The sequence below is a fragment of the Phalacrocorax carbo genome, chromosome 3, assembly GCF_963921805.1.
Source record: "Phalacrocorax carbo chromosome 3, bPhaCar2.1, whole genome shotgun sequence".
NCBI classification, from domain to species: domain Eukaryota; kingdom Metazoa; phylum Chordata; class Aves; order Suliformes; family Phalacrocoracidae; genus Phalacrocorax; species Phalacrocorax carbo.
This window is the reverse complement of record NC_087515.1, coordinates 106047852-106056648: the sequence shown is the minus strand read 5'-3', so window position 1 is coordinate 106056648 and position 8797 is coordinate 106047852. Positions and strand designations below refer to the sequence as shown.

The 8797-nt window shown below is 39.6% G+C and overlaps 1 long non-coding RNA gene across 1 annotated transcript; it reads left to right on the top strand.

Annotated features, from left to right (window-relative positions):
* Positions 1-40: 40 nt before the first annotated feature.
* LOC135312889 (uncharacterized) lies at positions 41-5016 on the top strand. The gene is made up of 3 exons (XR_010372510.1): positions 41-280; positions 465-650; positions 4528-5016. It is a non-coding gene; the product is annotated as an uncharacterized LOC135312889 (long non-coding RNA).
* The last annotated feature ends 3781 nt before the right edge of the window (positions 5017-8797 follow it).

The following is an 8797-nucleotide window of genomic DNA, read 5'->3' as shown; positions in this document are numbered from 1 at the left end:
AGCCCGCCCTGCAGCGCCGGCAGTGCCTGGGCCTGCAGCCCAGTACATAGTTATCTTAAAACTCAGTGTGAGTATCCTGTTTGCATTTCAGTGGAGGACATTAAGATGCTGGGTACAGGATGAATGAACTTCTACTCCAGTTTTAAAAATAGAAATGCATAGAAGTTGAATACTTCAGTGTTTGCCAGTTATCTTGAAATCACTGTAATACAACTTCATGTGAAGGTATGTTGGGATGCACTGAGATCAGAGCGGAACTTCAAAGTGAACGCACCAAAAGGTATCAGTATATTCCAAGCTTGAAATCAGTGCTTTAAAAGCCTATTAAAACGGAACAAAGTAAATTTAAACACGGGAAAATTCAGATACGATGGGCATTCATTATTAAATAGAAAGCTTGAAAACTTTTCTCCTATTAGTTGCGTCCTTTCTTGTCAGATCCCTTCTCCCACTCTTCTTTCCAGCTACTTTTTATCAGAGGCTTTCTTGAAGAAAAACCCAAACAATATCCTGTGGATTTTTAAGAAAATATTTCCATCAGCTCAGAGTCTTGGATGTTGCACCCTCCTGCTGGCAGGCCCCTGCTCCTTTCAGTCAGTCTGCACAAACTTGTCAGCTTCTGCAAAAAATAGAACAGATAGTAAATTCAGGTAAGTTATGTATTATTATTCTCATTGGCTAAAAAAAAGAAACTGAAAGACTCAGAGAAATATTAGAGTATGATAGACTAATACTAAACCAGTACAATGTGTTTATGGAATCACAGAAGCACAGAATGTTTGAGTTGGAAGGGACTTCGGGAGATCATCGACTCCAAGCTCCCTGCTCAAGCAGGGCCAGAGCTGGTTATCCAGGACTATGTCCAGTTGGGTTTTAAACACAACCAAGAATCAAAACTCCACAACCTCCCTGGGCAACCTGTTCTGGTGTTTGACTACCTACCCTTACAGTAAGAAGGGATTTTGTTGTGCTCAGATGTAATCTCAGGTGTTTCAGTTTGTGCCCATTTGCCTCTCCTGCCAGTGGACACTTGAGAAGAGTCTTTGTTCCCTCCCATCAGGTATTTAAACAAGATGATAAGATCCCCCCTGAGCCTTCTCTTGACAGTCCCATCTCTCTCAGCCTCTCCTTATACGTCAGATGTTCCTTATACATCAGATGTTCCTTATATGCCAGATGCTCCAATCACTTAATCATCTTCACAACTCTGTGCTGGACTTGGTCCAGCATGTCCATACCTTTCTTGTACTGGGGAGCCCAGCACTGGACAATCCAGATGTGGCTTCACCAGTGATGAGTAGAGAGGAAGGATCACCTCAGTTGTGTGTCAGCAGCACTCTTTCTGATGCAGACTAGGATGCTTTTGGCCTTCTTTGCTGCACGGGTGCATTGCTGGCTTATGGTTGACTTGCTGCCCAGGACCCCGAAGTCCATCTCTGCAGAGCTGCTTTCCAGCCAGTTGGCCCCTAATATATACTGGTGCATGGGGTTATTCCTCCCCAGGTGCAGTACTTTTCAATTCTCCTTGTTGAACTTAATGAGATTCCTCCCTGCCCAGTTTTCAACCTGTCCGGGTCCCTCTGAACGGCAGCACAATCATATGGTGCATCAGCTACTCCTTCCAGTTTTATATCATCTGTGAACTTGCCAAAGGTATGCTCTGTCCCAGAATTTGGATTAGATGTCAAGTAGTATTGGCTCCAGTTCTGATCCCTGGGGTACACCACCAGTTATTGGCCTCCAGCAGGACTTTGTGCCACTGATTACAACTCTCTGGGCCCAGCTGTTCAGCCAGTTTTTAATATACCTCACTGTCCACTTATCTAACCCATACTTTGTCAGCTTGTCTATGATGATACTATGGGAGACAGTGTCAAAAGCCTTGCTAAACTCAAGGTAAACAACATCCACTGCTCTTCCCTCCTCCCCCAAGCTGATCACCTCCTTTTAGAAAGCTGTTAGGTTGGGTAAACAGGATTTCCCCTTTGCCAGCTTAGGGACAAGTTGATCCTTGAATCCCTGTCAGCTACTCCCAATCACCTTGTGGGTGCAACCTGTTGGGGCCCATAGAGTTATGTTTCTCCAGTTTCCGTGTGGACCTTGGATTTCTAATCCCACCCGTGCACAATCAGACAGCATCTCTATATTCCATGCGGACCTCCTGCTGCATTTGCTTGATTTCCTTTTTGTTGGGATGGACCATACTTGAGTTTGGAGAAGGTGATCCTTAAATATCAACTATTTGGATTTAGATACATCTTAGGAATAAACTTTTTAAAAACCATATCTTCAGCTAGTGGCAGATAATAAAACCATCAACAGTGATACAAACAAGGTAGGGAAGTTTGATGTATTTGGAATTTTTTGTATCAAAATGAGTTTAAAAGAAGCATCCTGTAATCGGTAGAATAGATATTAAAAGTTTGTAAGAATATCAGTGGGGATAGATATTGTATGCAAGAATGTTAAAGAAATTATTTAAGGAGATTTCTTTAATTAATTAAAATATTGACTTAAGTCATATTGGAACTTTGAAAGAAATGGACGGCTGTGACTGTGATTTTCAGAGTTAAAGAAATTAAAGTGGGCCAGTGTGTGGACATTGATCCTCAGAAAAAAATTTATTGGGATTTAGAAGTTAGTGAAGAATTTTAATGCCTATAATTATAATGACATAGTAATAGCTGCTGTTGGATGCATTATGGATATTTATATTGATAATTGTGTAGTATAATATGGTATCTAACGTGTTACTAATTAAAAGTTTGACCTATAGAAATAACAGGAGCTCTATCATATGAATTAAAGGCTTGTCTACTGCAAAGCTCTAGATTTACTCTTTATTTGTTGCAAATAGCAAAAGTCTCTCCTTGGACTAACATATTAGTATTTATTTTTGTAGCAATTTTATTTATGATGATGAAGCAATTTACCAGGCAAATCCAGCCATGACATGATTATTGATGGAAGAATAAACAATGATGACTGCATGTTCTCATATAGTGATATAAATCATAGAATCATAGAATTTTTAAGGTTGGAAAAGACCTCTAGGAACATCAAGTCCAACCGTCAACCCAACATTAACATGTCTCCTAAACCATGCCCTGAAGTGCCATGTCTACACGTCTTTTAAATACTACCAGGGATGGTGACTCCACCACCCCTCTAGGCAGCCTCTTCCAATGCCTGACCACTCTTTCACTAAAGAAATTTTTCCTAACATCCAATCTAAACCTCCCCTGACACAGCTTGAGGCCATTTCCTCTTGTCCTATCGCTAGTTACTTGGGAGAAGAGACCAACACCCACGTCGCTACAACCTCCTTTCAGGTAGTTGTAGAGAGCGATAAGGTCTCCCCTCAGCCTCCTCTTCTCCAGGCTAAACAACCCCAGTTCCCTCAGGCGCTCCTCACAAGACCTGCTCTCCAGATCCTTCACCAGCTTCGTTGTCCTATGAACAGGACGGCTCGTAAATGATGGAGAGCGGCTTGGCAAGCTCCTCTGCCAGCTCCCTCAGTACTCTCGGGTGATCCCATCTGGTCCCATAGACTTGTGAGTGTCCAGGTGGCACAGCAGGTTGTAAACTGCTTCCTCCTGGATTATGGGGTGTTTATTCTGGTCCCTGTCCCTCCCTTTCAGCTCAGGAGGCTGAATGCCCCAGGGATAACTGGTCTGACTATCAAAATCTGAGGCAAGTTGCCAAGGGAAGTGGTCAGATGCCAACAAAATACACTTTAATGCTGAAAAATATGTTAGTTTAGCTAAGAAACGCAGACAGCCTACAGGAGGAGAATGTAAATCTTGGAAAATAGGGCTTCAAGATACCAGGAATAGCCAGCTCCCCATGTCCCCCATAATGTAATGCTGGGGGCAAGAAGAGGTAATGTGGTCCTTGTAGAGGTAAAGAGTAGAAATAGGGTCATGAGCTTGCTTCTGGCTGCACCACTGTTAAGGTTGAAATGATAATCCACTGCATCTGATTCCATAATTTAAGGAGATGTATGGAGACAGCTTGAAGGAAGACACTCAAAATGATCTATGAATTGCAAAACAATGTGAGACTTAAGGTGCTTAACCTAACAGAGCTTATTGAAAAGCAGGTTGAAAGATTGTTTCACACATAAGTGAATCTGATGGGTGGAAACTTTCTAACATTCCTAGAAAAAGTCAGAACAGGATTCAATCACTGGAAGTTAATGTTAAACAAAACCAGCTTTAAGATAAGATGAATTTTACCTGCAGGGCAGGTAGTTAAACACCGGGGAGGTGATGGACATACCATAGTTCAGAGAAATATAAACAAGTTTCGACAGAAAAAAAAAAAGAAGAAAAAAGCTTTAATTTATCTTCTGACAGCATTCATATTGTCCAGAGAGGTGCAGCTCAGCATTAGGACAAACTGGATTAAAAAATATAATTTCTAATATTTTATGCAGTGTTTGAAGGAAAGTTTTCCTCTAGGCACAATTAAGCATATTTGTTTATATATTTTATTTTGTTTTGTTTTGTTCTCTTACCACCTCAGAAGTGACCAAGACAGTGTAAGGCAGTGCCCTGATGTGGACCGCATCACCTGTCTGGGGAATAAAATAATTATGTTTGTTCAGAAAAATACAGTCTGAGCAACTGTCAGAGCTGGAGTTGGAAGGAAATAGTCCTGCCTTTCAGATTCACAGGGCTGCAGAGTTCCTCCTTTTTTTCTCCTTGGCAACCTGAAGTGGAGAGCACCCGAAGGATTATAGAGGTGTATATCCTCTATTTAGTTCTCTAATATTCTGGAGCCCTGAAGTGCTGCTGTACCCTGAGCTTCTCTGCTTGTGCTATGCAACAGTCCCTGTTTCTGTGCTGTGAAATGCTTTAACATTAGGCAGTTGGTGGGGTTTTTTGTACTAATAAAAGGGTTGCTGGGTGAAAATAAATGGTCTGTGATATCCAGGAAGTCAGCCTAGATGATCTGAAGATCCCTGAAGCCTCAAATTCTATGAAGTGATGGAAGGTTAATCAAAGTAGTATATAAAAGCACAATAAGGCCCATTCCTTTAAAAGGGTTATGAAACACAGGATCCAAATATAAATTCTGAGTAGCTCTTGTTCCCCCTTCCCCAGTAGAGGGCAATGTTTATGTAGGCAAAATTTCCATTAAAGTCATCATCATCCATTTGCATATGTATTCACAGGACTAAAACACTAGTGGCTCGTTTATCAGGTTAAACCATCAACCCACGTCTGCTCAATGGTTGTTCAAATGACATTGAAACAAAGGAGCTTGCATAAGAACAGGCAATCAATGATATTAATACCAACTTCTCCCACACCAGTAGATACAAGTGTTTAAAAGTTGTGCTGTTTGGGTGTTTGTCAGTGAGCAGGGAGATCACTGTAAAGCAACAACGTCAATAAGTTTAGAAACTAAGGTTTCTAATTAAATGTTAACTTTGTTTGCCTTGGGCTTGGAAAAGAGATAAGAAGCTGCCTCATGCCGATAAACAAATATGCATGCAACACAAAGGGACAATGAGATCACTAACTTTGTTTTGCAATATGTGGAATTATTACTTTTTCACTTTATTTAAATAAGAATTATAATACTTAACAGAATGTCTGTTTACACACGTCTAGGGCATGCTTGGTATTACACTGATGAAAATGAAAATCGAACTTGATAAGGTGGTCTGTTTGTTGGTTGGCAAGTGGTGACAGATAATCACTACCATATTTTCAGATGAATGACCTGTAAATTATCTGTAAATCTCTCTGTTTCATGAGCACTACAGGTGATGTATGTGTATGGGCAATGTAAAGAGCTTTGAGAGCTGACACGTCCCTCCTCTTAAAAGCTTGCCGCCTCCTCACTAGTACTACCCTTGTATCTGAATCTCCTCATGTTACTTCTCCCTTATTATTGCAGTCTTGTGCAGATTATTTAAGGATATGGGTGTCCTGAAGACTTATTTACAAGGGTGCTGACTTTATGTCTATATGCTGAAATTCATACTTCCTTCACACCAGAATTCAAAATTGGAAACTTCCTAGTGCTTGCAAGTGGTTGATCTTTTTGTTTGTGTTTTTGACTGTGTTTGGAGTAGATTTTGGAGAACTAAAGCTTACAGTCCCCAGGTGAAATTATGTAAGTGACCTGCAAACATTCAGTGTCTTTTTTGTTGAGAAGTGTGGTTCAGCAATGGAAAAGAAAACAAGAACAAAAGTCAAACACTGAATAAAAAAACATCACTTTGTTCTTTTATTTATGTTGCTCTAGGCAGTCACTAATGCTTTTTCAGCTCAGTTTGATCCAAGAAACTATTTCACTTGAATGGTTTGCACATTATTAAAGCTACACAGAAAATAGAATATGTAAGTGGAGGAAATTATTTTGTTTCCTATCCTTCTATGTGTTTATAGATGACTTGTTTGGGGAACGGAGTTTTAAAGCATGTGAATTTATCTGTAAGGCTGGTAATTGGACTTAAGAAAGAAGAATCACTTCTTTTCATTTGTTTCCTTTCTTTCTCCAGCCAAAGGTTATGGTATCAAACTGTGATGAAAGAATGTATAAAAGAAAGTGTAAAAGAAGTGGAATTTGATGCTACATGATACTCCAGGTTGACTGAGCAGCCTATCCCATCTGTAAACCCACTGAAGATATAGAAATAAATTATTTTTTCCAAACAAGTCTATAGAAATATGGTTCAGGCTGAATTTTCAGAATATGTCTCAACTCACACCAACAGTATCTGTTACCTCACAAAATACACCTGCAGTTACCACTTTCTTTTGCAGTTCTTCCAAACCAATTTAATTCCCTTCTCAGCTTGTGTGTTCCTGCCCATGTTCCTCATGACAGTGTTTGAGCCACGAGGAAATGGCCTTTTCTGGGCAGAACTACGTTGCAGCTTTTCCATGGAATTGTACTTTCTGCACTGCTGTGCACATGTGGTGACAAGATTTGCTGGTTTATTAGAACATGCAAGAATATGTATGACTCTGTAAGGCAGGAAAATCCTGTTGGATGGATGACATGGCTCCTTTTCCCTGCTCACAGGATTATTCCTGGATTTTATTGGAAAACTAGGTAACATCAAATACAGCTTCAGAAATGAGAGATGGAGCAAGGAACTTGGACCTATCTGAGGTTCAGGCCCACATTACTGACATTGTAGTTGAATGTAGCTCTTTCTGGAGACACATACTTAGGCACGCTCTTGTTTGCCATATATCTCACAAGGTATTGACCATGGGTCCTTACAGCCAGATACTTTCTGAGATGCTTAATCCTTCTCTCAGACCATATAGAAAATAATAGCTGTCTAACCAAAGCTGAATCCTGCTGAAAGGCATAAAAGTTGTAAAATGTGACTACGTTTTTTTGCTACTTTGACTAGAAAATGTGATAATGCTCAGGAACATTTCTGCTTGCTGAAACTTCATCATGTGAGTTGCCAGAGCAGTTCCTGGCATGTTTTTGAGCTAACACTTTCCCAAATGATTCCTTGGCATGGTTCTGTGTTAACATGGGCCATGGACCACTCTCACGAGACAACCTGCAGTCAGCTCTTATAGTGGAGGATGATTTAGTAAAATGGATGAAAGTGGTTTTGCCTAGATAGGTCTCTCTTAAAAATTGTTGCCCGGTGCATCTTGTGTACTAGTAAAGTCATGGTCTCAGGTGTTCTCTGTGCGTCAAGTCCTGTTGTCTACAAAAACCTCTTATAGTAAGAAAGGTTTTTGGACTCTAATATTCCTCTTCTAAGATTAACTCTTGGAAAGAGAAGACAAATAGACAATCACCAGCTATTTGGAAGCTCCAAATAGTGCAGAACATGACAGCAGACTCCCCTAAAGTAAAGGAAATCTGCCTGCTGGTCTTCACACCACCTTTCTATAGAATAGACTCAAAGCACTTCATTGCATCTCTTTGGTTGCCCTATTCAGCCGAATTAAATGAAGGTCCTGTTTTATCCTATAAACATAATCACAGAGAATTTTTTAATGGATTCTTCCTTATTTCAGTTCCTCTGTTATAGATACATATCTGGTACCAAGAAAGCTTTGGAATATCTGGATTTAAAAATTATTCTACTTAGTTTACACATAGATGTAGGCTTTCTACAGAGAGCTGTTGATCCTTTATTGTTCCGAGACTTTTCTTGTCAAATATCAAAGGTTTATTGCAAAACACAGATATTAAATTTATTCTAAAATGTTTAAATAATGATAGAAGAGTATTTATTTTGCTCCCTGTACTTAAAAATTGCTGCAGTGTTTTCACCCATGTCACACAAAAATGCCTCAGGCAGAAAGCTGAGGCAGAAAATGCCATTATGAAAGTTTGAAATTTGGTAAATTTGAGTGTAAGTATAAACAAATAATTTTCAAACATAAAATCATGTGGCCTTAGCTACTGAGGTTACTACATAATGCTGTTTCAGTAATAGGTGGACTTATCAAAGAGATTTTCTACCTTTTAAGACAATCTTAGCATAGATGAGTCCTAAACAGCGGAGCTCATTGCTGTTTCATGCCACTGAAAACAGAATAATAAGAAGGTGCATTCGTTAACAGCAGGATGACTAGAAGCAACCGCTGTGATGTAGCTCTGAAAAAAATAAATATGATCATGGGCATTATTGGGTGATGCTTTTTTCCATGAACACTAAAGAAGTATTATTACTAAAATGCACTAGTAAAATGCATTTGATAGAGAAGATTCAAGGATTCTGAGATGGTAAAAGGGATGAAAAGATATTTTATGAGAGGAAGGTAAAAGAGCAAAAGTGCTCGTGTTTAGACAATAT